Here is an 18,828-nt window from a genome sequence, read left to right as displayed (position 1 = left end):
TCTACAACTACATGAAGGGAGGTTTTAGCCAGGTGGAAGTATCACAGTATCACAGTATCACAGTATCACCAAGGTTGGAAAAGACCTCACAGATCATCAAGTCCAACCCTTTACCACAGTGCCCAAGGCTAGACCATGGCACCAAGTGCCACATCCAACCTTGCCTTGAACTGCCCCAGGGACGACGACTCCACCACCTCCCCAGGCAGCCCATTCCAGTGCCTAATGACTCTCTCAGTGAAGAACTTTCTCCTCACCTCGAGCCGAAATTTCCCCTGGCACAGCCTGAGGCTGTGTCCTCTTGTTCTGGAGCTGGCCACCTGAGAGAAGAGAGCAACCTCCCCCTGGCCACAACCACCCCTCAGGTAGTTGTAGACAGCAATAAGGTCACCCCTGAGCCTCCTCTTCTCCAGGCTAAACAACCCCAGCTCCCTAAGCCTCTCCTCGTAGGGCTTGTGCTCGAGGCCTCTCACCAGCCTCGTCGCCCTTCTCTGGACACGCTCAAGCATCTCGGTGTCCTTCCTAAACTGGGGGGCCCAGAACTGAACGCAGTACTCGAGGTGTGGTCTGACCAGTGCAGAGTACAGGGGCAGAATGACCTCCCTGCTCCTGCTGACCACACCATTCTTGATGCAGGCCAGGATGCCACTGGCTCTCTTGGCCACCTGGGCACACTGCTGGCTCATGTTCAGGCGGGTATCAATCAGTACCCCCAGATCCCTCTCTGTCTGGCTGCTCTCCAGCCACTCCGACCCCAGCCTGTATCTCTGCATGGGGTTGTTGTGGCCAAAGTGCAGCACCCTGCACTTGGAGCTATTGAACCCCATCCCATTGGCCTCTGCCCATCTGTCCAGGCGGTCAAGGTCCCGCTGCAGAGCCCTTCTGCCCTCCAGCTCAGTCACATCTGCCCCCAGCTTAGTGTCATCTGCAAACTTGCTGATGACTGACTCGATGCCCTCATCCAGATCATCTATGAAGATGTTAAAGAGGATGGGGCCCAGCACTGATCCCTGAGGGACACCACTAGTGACTGGCCGCCAGCTGGATGTGGCACCATTCACCACCACTCTCTGGGTCCGGCCCTCCAGCCAGTTCCTAACCCAGCACAGAGTGTTACCATCCAAGCCGCGGGCTGACAGCTTAGCCAGCAGTTTGCTGTGGGGGACAGTGTCAAAGGCCTTGCTGAAGTCCAGATAGACCACATCCACAGGCCTCCCCACATCCACCAAGCGGGTCACCTGATCATAGAAGGAGATCAGGTTAGAAAGGCAGGATCTGCCCTTCCTAAACCCATGCTGGCTGGACCTGAGATCTTTGCCATCCCTCAGGTGCGCAGTTATTGGCCCCAAGAGAACCTGCTCCATCAGTTTCCCTGGCACTGAGGTCAGGCTGACGGGTCTGTAGTTCCCAGGTTCCTCCATCCGACCCTTTTTGTGGATGGGGACCACGTTGGCCATTTTCCAGTCTCCTGGGACCTCTCCGGTGAGCCAGGACTGCTGGAAAATGATGGAGAGTGGCTTGGCCAGCTCAGCTGCCAGCTCTCTCAGCACCCTGGGATGGATCCCATCTGGTCCCATGGACTTGTGGGTGTCCAGATGGCTCAGCAGGTCCTGAACTAATTCCTCATGAATTTCCAGGGGAACACACTGCTCCCCGACCCCATCCCCCAGTTTAAGAGGCCATTTGCCTCCTCCTCCTCTCTCCTTACTGTTGAAAACTGAGGCGAAGAAGGCATTCAGGACCTCTGCCTTTGCTTCATCATCAGTTATAGTGTTCCCCTCCTGGTCCAGTAAGGAGTGGAGGGTCTTCTTGCCTTTCCTTTTAGCATTGATAAATTTATAAAAGTGTTTTTTGTTAACTTTCACGGAAGTGGCCAGCCTAAGTTCTAGCTGAGCCTTAGCCTCTCTAATTTTTCTCCTACATAGTCTGGCTACCTCCTTAAACACATCAGGAGAAGCCTTCCCCTCCTTCCAGAGGCGATACACCCTCTTTTTCTCCCCCACTTCCTTCAGGAGCTCTTTGCTCATCCAGGCTGGTCGCCTCCCCCTGCGGCTCATCTTTCGGCATGTGGGAACTGCCAGTTCCTGTGCCTTCAAGAGCTCCTGTTTAAAGTAAGTCCAACCATCCTGGACCCCTTTGTTCTCAAGAACTGCTGCCCAGGGGACATTGGAAATAAGTTCCTTGAGCAAATTGAAGTTTGCCCTCCTAAAGTCCAAGGTGTAGGTTTTTGCCCTCCTAAAGTCCAAGGTGTAGTCTGTCTCTTCTCCCAGGCAACCAGCAACAGAACAAGGGGACACAGTCTCATGCCAGTGGAGGTCTCGGCTGGATGTTAGGAGGAAGTTCTTGACAGAGAGAGTGATTGGCATTGGAATGGGCTGCCCAGGGAGGTGGTGGAGTCACTGTCCCTGCATGTGTTCAAGTGCCATGGTCTTACTGATTGGCTAGGGCTGGGTGCTAGGTTGGACTGGATGATCTTGGAGGTCTCTTCCAACCTGGCTGATTCTATGATTTTATGATGAGAGATAGTTTCCCTCAAGGAAGCAGCAAAAAATATTAGTAACCCACACAGCATCACACATCTTGAGCTCCCATTCTGTGGTAAAACTCAAGGCTCCACTTTTTCTTTTCATCCTGAGGACTTAACCTAAAATTTACATTTAGTCTCTTCTACTTCAAAAAGATCATGAACAACAAATCATTCAAGAAATTTACTGAAGAAGATAGAAAGGGGAAGGGAAAGGGGTGAGGGTGGAATGATGAGTTGTGAACAGATGCTTTTAGGTTGCTGACTGGATACCTGAATGTGTAGTAAGATTCAGGAGCTGAAAGTCAAATCCAGATATACTGTACAACAGTAAGAACTCAAGCTCAGTCCTTCTGGACATACTTGATGAATGTCATAATTCTACTGTGGTGAAAATGGACTCGAACCATTAAAAGTAACTTACAGCTTCTTATTTTGTGGTCTTGTTGAAATGAAAGACTTTGTTCCCATCAGTAGGTTGCTAAGAGGTGTTCAAAATCATAAGAAATAAAGTTTTCACAAGTGCATTTACCAGCAACCTGCATCTCTTGCAGTAAATTGCTGTCCTTAATGTCAAAATCTACATGTTAATTGATTTCTATGCACTTGTTAAGACACTCAAGCAAGATTCCTCTTGATAGAGTTAAATGTGCGAGTGAAACCCAATAAAATAACTATTTTAAAGATTTCTTTTTTAATACACCATGGGGTGATCCATCACTGACAAACTGGAGGGACTGTTGGGTTGGTTTTTTTTTGGGGGAGGGGCATTTAATTTATGTTTAATAAGGTATACATAGATCATTTTATTGTCATTCAGGATCCAGCTCTTGGTTGCAACTTGTGCTGTAGCAATATAGGTAACAGAAGTCTGCTGAGCTCTCTGCCTGCTTCAGCATAAACCTGCTTTAACATAAGGGTAGACACAGATTGATGACAGGTGCTGACAAAGTGAGGGGAAAATCTAATGGAAGGGCTGAGCTGGGAGGGCATTTATGTGGCAGAAAAGTTGTTTTCCCAAGACTTCTCAATGCAGTGCCAGAATGCTTGGCTAGTGGGATGTAAGAAAAGTTTTTCATTAATGATGGTTACAGTGAGATTATTCTCTGTGCTGCTCTTCAAGGTATACACTAAAGTAATTTGCACCATTGAGGCATCCAGTTCCCCACAGTTCAGACCTTAGGTTTCCCATAGCAGAGTCTCAGATGCCAAATTTCATTTATCAGTGTAATTGAGTGGTAAAGCAGCATGAATATCCTGAGCTGGGTGCTAGAAAGAGAGACCTCAAACACAGGAATCGTTGGCAGTTATAGTCTTAAAACATATCCAGAGATTGGAGAGTCCAACTCCCTGCTGAGGCAGGGTCATCTAGGGCAGGCTGCACAGGAATTCATCCAGGTAGGTGTGATGGTTTGGGTGTTCCCCACCCCCCCACACTTTATGAATCACCCAGACTACTCAGTCAGCTCTGGAAATATGAATGAAACTATTTATTTACAGCTGGCACAATATACAAGCAGATATTTACAGTATATACAGTTATAGACAGAAATATACAAGGTAAAAGGTAATACAGAAACACAACTCCCCTCCCAGAAACCTGAGTCCCCAAGAGGGGCTCTCAACCACCCTTCACCTTCCCTCTGCCCCTCTCAACCTTACCCCAGTCCTAAAGAAGAATAGAGGATCAGCCAAGAGGTTAAGAAGCAAAGTGGGTTAGGCCAAATGGAAGGTGAGGTTAGGGAGTAAGATGTTGCTCAGTTAGCAGCCCAAGCAAGAGTGAGAGAAAAAAGAAATGTAGAGAGTGTTTTCACTTCTAATGTTTTCATTTCTTGTTCAGCAAGACTCTGAGAGAAGTAGACATCACCATTGTTTTCCTTTCACAGCCTGTAATCTACTTCTTCTCACCAAAACATTCTAGCTAGCTTCAAACTAGCACAGTAGGTTTGGAAAGTCTCCAGAGAAGGAGGCTCGACAACCTCTCTGGGTAGCCTGATCCAGTGCTCAGTCATGCTCACCATGAAGAAGTGTCTTCTCACACTGAGGTGGAACCTTCTGTGTTCTAGCTTGTACCCATTGTTTCTTGTCCTATCACTTGGCACCACTGAAAAGAGATTGGTACCTTCATCTTGACACCCAACCATGCAGTATTTAAAGATGTTGATAAGATTCCCTCTCAGCCTTCTCCTCTCAAGATGAAACACCCCCAGTTCTCTCAGGCTTTCCTCACAGGAGAAATGATTAAGTCCCTTCAACATCCTCATATCTCTCTGTTGGACTGTCTCCAGCAGATCCCTGTCTCTCTTGAATTGGAGCACACAGAGCTGGGCATATATATACCTATCCCTCACATGTACCTTATATGTCCTCCACATGCCTTTTGGTTCAATGGTGATTTCTGGTCTGAGATCTTCTAACACATTATTGTATTCATTCCATGTCTACAGACATATCAGTAACTGTTATTTTCTTGAGCTGCAACTTTTTGCAACTTCTACTGATGATTGTAGCTTATTTATTTTCTGTTTTATGTTGGTTCCAGTGATCCTTTTTCACTTAACAAGGAAAAAGATGAATTTTGGAAGGGAGAGACCCCTTTCAGGCTGTAAAAATGAGCTAATAAGAACCTGATGAAATTCAACAGGTGTAAAATTTTGCACCTGGGAAAACATAATACAGAACGTCATTGCAAACTGGGATCTATTCAGCTGGAGAGTAGCTCCTTGGAAAGGGATCTGGGGGTCTTCATAAACAGGAAGCTTGACATGAATGAACTGTGTGCTTCAGAGGCAAAGAAAGCCAACTGATGGCCAGTTTGCATCAGCAAAGACATTACCAGCAGAGATAAAGAAATCTTCATTCCACTCTACTCAGTGCTTGTCAGGCCACACCTGGAATGCATTGTTCAGTTTTGATTCCTGCTACACAAAACAGAGTTGTGCAGGCTGCAGAGGGTCCAGAGAAGAGCCACAGTGATGATCAAAGCACTGGAAAGCCTACCCTGTAAAGAAAGGCTGGGAAAACTGATGTTTGGGGCTTGATTTTGTTGATTTTATTTTTTTCCAGCCTTGAGAAATAAAGCTTGGAAGAGAGCTAATCACCACATTCCAGCATTTAAAGGGTGGGTACACAGAAGATGGAAACTCCCATTTTACAAGGAGTCACTAGAGAAACATAAGGAATAATGAGTACAAGTTACAACCAGGGAGATCCCAGTTGGACACAAGTTAATTTTTTTTCACAAAGACAGTCAACCATTGTAATAATCTCTCCAGGGAAGTGGTGGAGTCCCTAGCACTGGACACCTTTAAGATTTGTTTTGCTGGGCCATCTCATCTAGACAATGCTTGTGCTAGGAGTGGCTGGACCAAATGATCCCTGAGGTGTCTTCCAGCCTGGTATCCTGTAACTCTGAAATCCTGTGGAATCCATGTGAAAGTTCACATCCTGCAGCACAAAGCTTCAGCAAATCTAGCTCCTGGTGTGATGTAATACTAACAAGCAGCAAACCGAATCACTCATCAATATGCTGTAACTCTCACATCCTAATGTAAGTGGTTGACTCACAGCAACTCATTCCATTTAAAACTTACTTAAGTAAGCTAATTAACTAGTATTTTTAACAGTACACATAACCTTCCTTCCTAAACTACCCAAAACCCTAAGTCATCCCTAAACAGTGAGGCAGAAATACATTGAATATGGATAAACTTCATTGGTGAGATCTGAACACTGCAGGTGTGTGACAGTTTAAAACTGACAATACAGAGTAGACTCCTCTGAAACAGAGGAACAAGAATCTTAACCACCATTTAGCCTTTTCCCCCTTTCCTTATTTCCTTAACACATTCCTATTTTGTTTAAAAACAAGGCCACCTGAATGCTGACTGATCTATCTTCTCTGACAATTTGCTACTTATGACTGTGTCTGACTTCATGGAACCTTTCATCTGTGCAGCGCTGTTGTATTGTGAAGAACTCACTCTCCTGAACTGAATACAAAATACCACATTAGCAATAAAACCAGCCTGAGCAACTTTAAAATAAAATTAATATGAAGCATTGAGATCAGGGACCAGAGAGAACTGACAGTAGCAGCAGCTTTATCCTATCTGAGGATTGTTCAAGTTGAAAAAATGTTGTCGATGACAGCTAAAGGTTTGGATCCTTTACTTTATTATTATTATTATTATTATTATTATTATTATTATTATTATTAGACTGCATACCTCCAAAACCCTGAAAAGTGAAGGAATTTAATCATAGAATTAAATAGTTATCTTAGCAGCCTATTATAATTTTAGATATTTAATAGGACATATGCATTTTAAAGGAATCATAGAATCATAGAATCAACCAGGTTGGAAGAGACCTCCAAGATCATCCAGTCCAACCTAGCACCCAGTCCTAGCCAGTCAACTAGACCATGGCACTAAGTGTGCCAGGCTTTTCTTGAACACCTCCAGGGACATTGACTCCACCACCACCCTGGGCAGACTTTTCACCCCTTCAAAATATCAGTGTATAAAATCGCTGTATAACTAAAATACAGTCTGATAATATCACAGGACATAACCTGGATGAAAGATTCTGTTGTGGAGGGGAAATTAATTGATGTGAGATGATATTTTCCAAAACAAATATTGTTTATTAATTTTGCTATTTAGAACTCTCACCACCCCCAACCACTAATTTTAATAATATTTCAGTTCTTACACATTCATGGAAACATTCCATGAATAATATCTAGATCTAACAATAACCAGCAAAATATTTGAACAATAAATGAACTGGAAGAGAAGATTCCCAGGGTCAAAAGCCACTTGAGGTCAATATGCTGCTTGCCCAGTAGCTGGGTTCAAGCTCTTCCTGCTCTATGGCAGAAGGTGGTAGAGAATTACAAGGAGGCATTTAAGCATTTACTCACAGATTATTATTATTACCCTTGTGGGGTTTAGCCACAGTCCAGACAGTGCCCAAATGCTTTCAGGGGACTCTGTCTTGTTGGACATTGAGACTTGAATCTTCCTAGCTTCTGGGGAAAGGATGTGGACAATCTCTGACCTTTTCTCCTGGCTTCTTCTGGATGATCTGTGTATATGTCCAGGAATTCTAAGCAGAACTTCCAGTGTAGAGGCAGGATGTCCTGCAGTCTCATCACAAAATCACATTGACTATGCAGGCCGATTGTGTGCAGACATCCAGGGTCTGCTGCTGGTAACTGGCAGCAGTGGAGTTTAGCAGGCAAGCAGTAAGGCAGTATGCAATAGCAGCAGGGCTGGGCACAGCAGAGAGAGCAGGCAAAGAGCAGGGCAGCAAAGCAGGGAAGCAAAAGCAGGTTGCTCACCTGCCTATCTCCTTTTATCAGTGTGGGCCAAGATTAATTGCCCTTTGGACACAAGAATAGCCAATCAGGGTGGCAGTTAGCCAAACCATACCGTATTAGGCAAAGCCATGGGTTTGCTTTTCCCTAATTTGGGAAAAGCACAGGCCTTGCACTGGGCAGGCACAAGCCAAGTGTGTGTACCTTACACCACAGGACCCTGGGCAGGTCAGACTCAGTGGCTCAAGGTTCTTTTGTGTCTGTTTCCCATGCTTGCCTCTCTGGTGGAGCAGAAAAGCCTGCCTAAGCAAGGCAGGACATGTATAAGCCTATCTTGGGCCTATCAGACCTAGCACTACAGATTGACAACAGCTTTTTGACACAAAGCTCATGTATTCTCAGTGAGTTTCCTTACAGTGCAAAATTTTGGAAAACTTGTGTGCTGATCTTTTTTAAATGTTATTATATTAATGGAGCAAAAGGCAATTAAAGAGCTATTATTAAGATTCATTATTTGCCTTTACAGTCTGGCTCCTCAAAACCTGGGGCACAGTGCAGCCTCCCAGTGACAGCTACCAAACAGCAGAGCAGAGCTTTATTCTTGACAGGAGAGAGGGGAAATTGAGCTGCAATTAAAGATCCCTTGGGGCTGCCATTAAGTTAGTTCACATCCACTTCTCTTTATAACAACCCTTTTTACTGAGTGCATCTTTCTTGTGATATTTCATCTGTGATAATGCTTTTTCTCAAGATTTCTTTGAGCAGCTGGCTTCTAGGCTTGATGCAGGTAGATATTAGATGGACATTTAGGTCTGTACCTAAAGATGCCTTTTGCATTCTTATTTGTTTTGTGGAAATCATATTCCCATTCCATTTTCACCTTCCTTTTTTTACCATCTCAGCTATGGAAGCTGACAACAGAAACCACTTCTCCTTCAGCAATACTGCTCTGCATTCTATGGGAATGAAGCATCCAAACTATTAAAATTTTAGTTTATTGGCACTCTCTTAGCACTTTTAGTTCACTTAAACTAATAATTTTCCTTTTCATCCCCCCCTGCATGCGTGCATTTCCACTGTGCAAAACACATTTGAAATGGCTTGCGTGAAACCCCACTATTTTCTCAGCATGTCTTTGCACCTAGGTACTGACAATAAGATTTCTTTCTGTGTATCTTTGCTTACTAAAGAAGTCTGTTCTATGCAGTGATAGTATTCTGATATAGAAAGGCAGTTTTTCACATTTGGTTTAAAATGCCTCAGCCTCACTGTTTCACAGCCCTTTCTGGAATCTTTTGCTAAATCCCTGTGCTACGAAAGCATTAACCATGGATTTAGACATTGTGTGCACTTCCTCATACTTTTTATATTATTGCAAAAATTAAGGGGAAAGGGCTGGATTTTATTTAGACTTTGGGTAGATTTGCTAAATTTTGTGTAAGGAGTGGGGAATCATCTTGCATGTGGAGAGTAAGCCACTGCTGCAGAAAGCATATTCTTTGAACTTACGGTTCAATTTGGTCACTTGACATTTAATCACTGGGAATATAAATCAAAGCAGCCACTTTAGTCTGCTTTTTTTAATCAGAAGAAGTTCACATGCAAGGTACAATACAGTTTAGAGCATTGTGATTCAAAATAGTATTTCACATGGAACAAAATAGTGGCAACTTATGAAGATCAATTTGCATAAACCTTAGCACAGATATTACCAGTGGAAGGGTAAAGGTAAGGACAAGGGTGGGGAATGGAAGGGAAAGAATTACCCAGGCAAAATCACTTATTTGTTATGCCCCTGCATGTTGATTCAAACTTACTGGAGAGTGCTGTGTTGGTGACCAAGGCTGCATTTGTTCCTCAGCAGGTGGATGGCAGAAGTAAATACCTGTGGATTATTACTCACCTTGAAAGTGTCTCTGACCAGTATAGTGCTGTCATAGGAGGTGTGTGTGATGCTTTGGGTGTTCCCCACCCCCCCACACTCTGGAAATTACCCAGACTAGACTCAGCCAGCTCTGGAAATTGAATAAAGCTTATATTTACAGCTGGCACAATATACAAGCAGATATTTACAGTATATACAGTTATACACAGAAATATACAAGTTTAAAAAAGTAAGACAGAAACACAACAGCCCTCACAGAAACCTGAGTCCCCAGGAGGGGCTCTCAACCACCCTTTCACTTCCTTTCCATGCCTCTACCTTAACCCAGACTTTGCCTTGCATTCAAGGGGGGTTTGGAGAATTAGCCAGGGGCATTAGGAAGCAGACAGATTAGTTACAGCAGGTCAGGGAGAGAAGGGAGGCAGCCAGAGCCAGAGAGAGCAACTCTTTTATCTATATCTATGTTCTTGGTTTTATACATCTCAGCAAGCCTATGAGTGAAGTAAGCATCACCACTGTTTCCTTTCCACAGCCTATAATCTACTTATTCTCACCAAAACATTGTAGCTAGCTTTAAACTAGCACAATCACTTTGCCTGCAGCTGCTGCTGTCTGTGATAAATAAATGTGTTTTGGTCGTGCTTTTGGTGTATTATGTACAATATACTCACCAAAAAGTTCTGAGGATAATCCCAATTAACCTCTTCCTTTTTTATTTTTCCTTTTTTTTTTTTAACAGTAACTCAAATTTGGAGTTCATAGATAAAGACACAACTCTGAAGATTAAAACTTCCATTTGGAAGCATATTCGAAGATATCCAGGCATCTTCTTCCAGTGATGTATTTAGTATAATAAAAAAGATGCTTACAATTTAACACTTAATTTATTCTTGACTTACAAAAGACTGTTGCATGGCTAACTGCATACTACTAAAGGTTTTAAAATCCTGAGTTAGAAAACTTGTTACCATTTAAAAAAAAAATCTCTGACATTTGAGAATTTTGCTTTTTTCATCTGAACACAACTTTTGCATGGTTCTAACCATTAAATTAAGCATCCTGAGAAACTGAGACAGAAAGAATTAGAGTGAGCAACTGGCTTCCAAATTGCAAATTTTAGTGAACGTTCTGGAAAAGTGACAGTTCAGGAAAACATAACTTTAAGAATATGTCCTCTCAGACTACTAACTTTAGTCAGGAGACTGAAAATGAAGTTGTCTTTGAGTTTGTTTTTTTTAATTATTTATTGTTCTGACTTGTTCTACAGTTTTGTAATCCACAGTAATACCTATATATTTTTAATATAAAGAAAACATCACAGAACTTCACTGCAAAGAATCTTCCAAAAATGTGAAAATTTATCATTATCCATAGCTTTAAAATTTGTTCTCCTTGTGACTCACGTTTGCTTCTGGGTAGATGCATGGATGCTTGCAGTTAGCAAATCAATATCAGTTTTTAATGCACAGTAATGGAAGGAAATTACACTAATCCAGACTGCTCAGTGTTACTTCACTCTTCCTGAGGACAGAGAGTCCTGTCACAGCACACTCAGCCTAAATACTTGCTGCAGATATGTTAATTTCCTTGGGAAAAAAAAAAAAAAAAAAAAAAAGAAAAAAGAAGAAGACACTGGAAAGAATGCAGGAATTGGAGCATTAACAGAGTACAGGTCTTCTGAGTGTCAGGCAAACACCCCATTTCTTCAAGCCAAACAAAGCTGTGGCTTCCACATCGGTCAATAACAATCACACCTGGAAATAAGCCAACTGAACAAAATGTGAAATTTAGTATCAATAAACATACACAGGCTAAAAAGATAATGTCTTTTGATTTGTGACGTAGTCTATCATAATTGCTATTTCAGGAAGTCTTGATTTACATAACTCTTTCAAGAGAAAAGTCTGTGTTCAGCATCCATGGGTTTAATAAACATCACATAAGAGGCATATACAGTAATAAAGGTAAAAAACAAACAAACAAACAAACACAAAAAAAACAACCACAAAACAAAACCAAACCTGAAAAGCCTATCTCACCTTTCAAGGTCCTTCCACAGATCTTATAACAAATGACAAAAGAGATACAGTCAGACAACTGCTGTAACAGACAGGAAATTCACAAATGCTACCAGCCTTTTTAAACTCATTTTAGCCATGAGCTACATGATTTATTTCAGAGTAACAGGATTAGTGAATATCTTTTGGTCGGCAGATGCAAGAAAACGCTCCACAAACCCATTTGTCACTCCTAGGTGGCAACTGTAAAATTATCAGCAACAGGAAAACAGCCTACGGAGTATGGATGAACATGATACACAAATATATTTTGCCGTGTATTATATCTGCATCAATCCTCTGACAAAAAGAGCACTTGAATGCAGAACGTTTCCCCTTAGATCAGCTTAAGCACCTGGCCCATGATTTCTGTAGTGCATGATTCAGTATGGCTGATCCTCTGACACAGTTCTGCTACAAGAATCTTTTAAATGACGCCAGTCCATGACAAACCACTAATGGAAAACATTTTATTTTCACCTCGCATATGGTTTGTCTACCTGCAGTGAAGTATAGAGATACCTGATTGTTACGGAGGGCGTTTCTCTATGCCTCCCTTGTTAGATGGAGGAGAGAAATTAATTTGAGGAGTTATTAATTTTTTATACAAATATATTTATTAAAATTAATATTTACAAGCTCTTGCCACCCCCAACCACTGATTAGTTCTTTTGTGCAAATTTATGAAAACAATTAGGATATGATATATATACAGGGATTTGGTCAATAACTGTCAAATATCAACTATAGACAGAGAAAGAGATTTCCCTTTTGGCTTAATGCCGCTTAGGAGCTATGCTGTTTGCCCAGCAGGGGCTGAAAACTGTCTGCACTAAGGCAGAGATAACTTATATTACAAAGGTATTGAAGCTTATTTAGAAGTGTTGCTCTGAATTATTAATCACCCTCCCGGGGCTGTGTCTCAGCCTGTGCCCAGTGTCCGGACTCTGTGGGGATGGAATCCTCCCAGCTTGCGGAAAAATGATAAATCTTCCCAGTCTCTGGGGTATGCAGGTTTTCTCTAATCTTTTGTTCTCCTGGCGTGAGATGGTCTCTGCCTTGGCGCTGCTGGTTTTTCCGGATACTGCGTGTCCAGGGATAATCAGCTGGCAGGCTTCCAGGAACAGGAGAAGGATGTTGTCCATGCAGCTTCTGGCATGGTCTTTCACAGCTAGCAGGCTGTGTTTGTGGGTGCAGACAATTCAGGGGTCTGCTGTCCTGGCTCTCTTGCCAGGCAAAGCTAGGAGTCTGAGCTCCATAGATAAATGCTATATAGCTGGCTGGTATGCACAGCTGGCTCTAGGCTTAGGGGGCTATCCGCTCCCCATATATGTATCAAGTGCAGGCTTGAATGTGCTCTGCTTCTAAAGGTACACAGACAGGTTAACTGCAAATTGAAATCAATGCACGAGGTCTGAGCCTCAGTGAGCATGTAGGTGAGGCCAGACTATGTGTCTAGGTCTTGCAAGCAAGTCAGGCAGCAGGACACTGCAATGTGGATCAGAGAGCTGAGCTGCGCTGTAGGAAGGGTCAGAGAGCTGAATCTGAACAGATCTGACAAGAGCTGAGTCTGAACACTCAACATGTGGTGGACCTTTGCACCCCTCTTTATAGACTGCGGGCCAAGATTCATGGCCCTTTGGCCATCCAAAGTGACCAATCAGGTTGACAGTAAGCCAAACTTTACCTTAATAGGCAGGAGCTGGCTGCTGGGACCCTCCCAAATATGAGGATCACATGGGGGGACCCCAGGGATACACGGACTGGGTGTGTGTGTGTTACACAACCTGTTGACTACTAGGGGTTCTGGCAGAAAAACATGTCCAGCCATGTAGAGGTATAAGGAGGCCTCGGTTTTCAGGCCTCCAGCCCCTCCACCACATTGATATAGACAGAGCCGCATATAAAGCTCAGGTCCTGGTAACAGTATAGCCAAAACAACATTGTCCTCCAGAAGATCTCTGTCCACTGCTACTGTTGTTACACACAATAAATTAAACCAGCTGAAGCATTACTAGTCAGCACAGACATGATAAATGGGAGAGCGGAGGGTGGTAAGCTACACTGGATCCTCCTTCACCACATCAGCACCTGCTAAAGGAGATAGCAATGTTTAGACGCATTGCAGTCAGCAAAGGTCTATCAAATTTCTATGTACCGTTTGCAGTTCCACCTCAACACTAGAAGTGAAAGAAAGCTCTGCAGCCTCTGGCTGCGACACGGTTGCAGAGGCAGGGAACAGACATGTTAGCAGGCTTTGAAACCCACAGAAATGTGAGCAGTCGCACAAGGAAGGAAATAAATTCAGTTAAATAAGACCTGTGCGGTTTACCTTATCGAAACAGAAAATATCCCCATCTTTAAAGCTACCTACCTATCAAACCTGTTTTAAGACAATGTAAAAAATACACAGAATTATTTTTTTCTAAGAATGGCAGTATGGTCTTTGGTCATATCTCTGTGTCAGCCTCCCTTCACCTAGAGTTCTGTAGGGAAGGACCTTTTTCTGAGAAAGCCATAATTGAAATTACCTGAACTGCAAGAGAAGGCAAAAACCTTTCCAACTTCTTCACCACCTGTCATTTCAGAGGACAGTCTCCTTCCTACTCCCTCAGACTACCCTTGATGAGACACATGGTAGAAGATCAGTAAGCCATTGAAAAGAATGCAAACCCTTTTCCCGTGGCCTACTTATAGCATGAAAAGCTTTGCTATTGAACTGATCTTCTAGAGAAGTATTTGTAATTTTAATGTTAAAATTATCAATTTGCAGACAGTTTAATGCACACAAAAATGTTTCATTTTCCAAAGTCCTTTTCTGCATTGTAGTGATATTCAAATGTACTTGTATTTGTCACAATTCTCAGTCCAGTTTTTAAGGGCTCTGATAATTTGGCCTGATTTTTTTTATTTTTTCTAGAACTGTTGATAATAAAACATGCTTCCTAGCATGTGCAAAATAAAAGCAAAATCCAGCTGAACACATCTTTAGTTAAAAGCATAACCCAAAGACATTACCATCTATAGTCATTTTGTTGTTGCTTTTTTTTTTTTATTATTTCCAGAACTTTAGCTCCAAAAAACTTTATCTCCAGTAGGACAAGGGAGGTTATTCTTCCCCTGTACTCAGCACTGGTCAGGCCACACCTTGAATACTGTGTCCAGTTCTGGGCCCCTCAATTCAAGAAAGATGTTGAGGTGTTAGAACATGTCCAGAGAAGGTCAACAAAGCTGGTGAGGGGCCTGGAGCACAAATCCTATGAGTAGAGGCTGAGGGAGCTGGGGGTGTTTAGCCTGGAGAAGAGGAGGCTCAGGGGTGACCTTATTACTGTCTACAACTACCTGAAGGGACATTGTGGCCAGGTGGGGGGTGGCCTCTTCTCCCAGGCAACCAGCAATAGAACAAGGGGACACAGTCTCAAGTTGTGCCAGGGGAGGTATAGGCTGGATATTAGGAGGAAGTTCTTCAAAGAGAGAGTGATTGGCATTGGAATGGGCTGCCCAGGGAGGTGGTGGAGGCACCGTCCCTGGAGGTCTTCAAAAAAAGACTGGATGAAGCACTTGGTGCCATGGTCTAGTTGACTGGCTAGAGCTGGGTGATAGGTTGGCCTGGATGATCTTGGAGGTCTCTTCCAACCTGGTTGATTCTATGATTCTATGATTCTATGAAAAGTAAACTAAAAATTTGGTGAGGAGATATTTCACATAGAGAATCACCTAAGTGGCACTAAAGGGCTTAACTTTGATTTATTTACGTGAATAGTTTAATTATTTTAAGCTTATTTACTTCTATTTCCCCTTCCATATATCCTCTTATTTCCATATCCATATTAAGAGCCTTATTTGTAACTATATTTTAAAGGGGACATTTTAAGGGCTCATAGCCAGTACTTCTACATACAGTCTTATAGATATTTGAAAGAAATATTGAAAAGAGTGAGAGAGAAAAGAGCAGGAATCATATTTCTTTCAGAAACAAGTTTTTAAGGAATGTAGCCTCTCAGAATTCATGTCTATCTATATTTTTTAGTAAGGAACTTCTGGTTTTAACAGGAGAATATTAGAAGCTGTTTGGTTTCTTCCTCAACATAAAAAAAAAAAAAAAATGAGGGCAGATTTTTTGTATTTCATAGGCCACATTATAACCTTTAAGATATTAGTATTCTTAATTATCAACCAGTGACAGAGACTTTTCCAGTCACCGTTCTAGTGGAAAATCTTCACTGTTACACTGTTCCACGTTCACCTCATTACAGGAAGACACTGAAATGCTGTTCAGTTTGTCAGCTAAGAAATACTATTTTCCCATGACATACTTACTATACTGTGATGGTTTGGGAGTTCTGTGCTCCCCCACACTTTAGAAATCACCCAGACTAGACTCAGTCAGCTCTGGAAATATGAATGAAGCTTCTATTTACAGCTGGCACAATATACAAGCAGATATTTACAATATATACAGTTACATACAGAAATATACAAGGTAAAAGGTAATACAGAAACACAACTCCCCTCCCAGAAACCTGAGTCCCCAGGAGGGGCTCTCAACCACCCCTGCACCTTCCCCCTGCCCCTCTCAACCTTACCCCAGTCCAAGGAAGAATAGAGGTTTGGCCAGGGGGTCAAGAAGCAAAGTGGATTAATCCAAAATGAAGGATGGGGTTAGAGAGATGCAGCTCACCCAGCAGCCCAAGTGGGAGTGATTATCTAATGTTTTTATTTCTTCTTCCTATACATCTCAGCAAGCCTATGAGTGAAGTAGATATCACCATTGTTTTCCTTTTACAGCAGGTAATCTAATTCTTCTCACCAAAACACTCTAGCTAGCTTCAAACTAGCACATATATTCTTTGACAATGAGTAAGAGAGAATTATAAATGATCACACGGTTAATATTTGACCAACTGGACCATGTGGCACTTGGTGCCATGGTCTAGCCTTGGGCACTGTGGTAAAGGGTTGGACTTGATGATCTGTGAGGTCTCTTCCAACCTTGGTGATACTGTGATACTGTGTTACAATATTAAATTTCAAGAAAAATTAGTTTCTTTCCATGCTGCTACTTGGCCACGTGTACTAAATTTTGCTTCTGGCTTTAAAAGAGAAACACAGTTGCCTAGAAAAGATTCTTCATTGACAAGACGGTCTGGAAAAGTGGAACGACACGTTTTTGATCATTAAATAAGAGAAGAGGTGCTGAATTAGGATGCCACTTTGTAATGCTGCCCCTCTTTGATACTGAAAGTGTGTCTCTAGTTTAACACAAGTAAAACAATACAGGGAAGAAAAGGCCTTTCACTTAAGTGTGCTGATATTAAGCATATTTATCTTCCTTTTGGAACTGCAGGGGCAGACATTTCCTCATCAAGGTGCAAAATACAGCAAAGTAATGTGCAGGAACTAAAGGGTCATTCTTCTAGAGTATGAATACCAAGTTTGTATCATAATGTATTATATGCATCATAATTTTTATGGGCACACCTCTACTGTATATAGAATTGCTTAGTGCATAAAAAGAGAGAAGAGAGGTGCCAAAGCAGAGGCTATTGACTCTTTATTTGATGTGTTGGTTTAGCTTTAAATGTGGCAGCATTTACCTAGCAAAAGTTGATAGGGCTGGTCCTATAAACCTCTCCCTGCTATTTCTGAATATGAGCAATCTTCATATTTAGAAAAACTTCATAGTTTTATCAATTTGTTTGGATTTTTGAACAGTAATACTATGGACAAACAAACACCCTTATTTCAAAAACAACGCTGGGCATGGTGCAGTGAGGGGAAAGGAAACAGAGTAAGCTCACATGGCTTTCTGATTTGTTAACATTAAAACTAGATACCTTCCTTACCAGTAACTGATGGTGAAATTATTTCTCCTGTAAACGTCAAGTCCAACAGACAGATAAGTGTACTTTACCTCTTTGCCACTGGTTTCATGTAATTGAAACCTAAAAAGTCTTTCAGTTACTATTACTGGGTTAATGCTGCTCCAAATTCAGTAGGTTACTGCTCCTGTTAATCAGCAACATGTATGAAAGGACAACCAGAGTAAAAATACGTGAAATCCATGCTGTCGCTACCCTCTGACTTTGCCCAGTAGAAAAGGTCAGTTAAGATGATATTGATGCCCATGTAACATTAGAATGAAGTGGGGAACCACTCCCTTGCTTCTGCCTTCTGCTGTTTAATGGTTTTGTAAGTTGTCTTACCACTTCTGGGCATTTACTGAAACCGTGATTCACAAGTAAAGAGACAAACTGATGATGTATTTTTTGAGCAGCCTCTACTCTGTATGGAAGTAGAAGGGTACATCCGTAGTTGTTGAACAACACAATAAATTTGTTGATTAAAAAGAACAACAAGCAAACAAACAAACGAAAAAAAACCACAAACAAACCCCAAACTTTGCCTTGCTGACATAGAAACTTCACTGCTCATAGTGTTTAGTTCAGTGATTAATATCTGATACTGCCGAAAAAAGGTTAATGAATGAAGATTAAACAATTTCAAGACATCTAACTCTTCAGAGCTAAAAAATATGTCATAATAATGCTACATTATGTGCTTATTTGAAATACAGTGGTGGAAATTGTATAAAACACTAGAATAGTGGTGCTGGTTAGACCAAAGGGCTGAATAGCTCATCATCTTCCTCTCTAACAAGTTTCAAGAGCAGATGCCTGTAGGGGGTTGCAAGAAGAGACTGAGCGCTCTAACAATTTTCCCTTGATCTCTCTACCAACCTCTAACAATGTGTGACAGGGAATTCCTGAGTCTATGTGTCCCATTATTCTGTCTTCTTTCTGACATAGAAAAATTTGCTAGCTTTTTAATAATGATGAGCAGAGCTTATGAAAATTTTGGATTAATTTTTTTGAGCCAAAGTCTGGTTTTGTTTCAGGATTGTTTTGGTTGAATCAGATGAGAAGAATGGAAAGGGTAAATGCTTTGATATTGATGTCCAAAATTATAATGATAGTTAAATGCTACAAATCATCATACAAAAGGTAGAGGTAAGTTCTGTGAGTATTTTCAGTATAAA

This window comes from Pogoniulus pusillus, chromosome Z, assembly GCF_015220805.1.
Source record: "Pogoniulus pusillus isolate bPogPus1 chromosome Z, bPogPus1.pri, whole genome shotgun sequence".
In the NCBI taxonomy this organism is placed as follows: domain Eukaryota; kingdom Metazoa; phylum Chordata; class Aves; order Piciformes; family Lybiidae; genus Pogoniulus; species Pogoniulus pusillus.
This window is presented reverse-complemented; position numbering follows the sequence as displayed.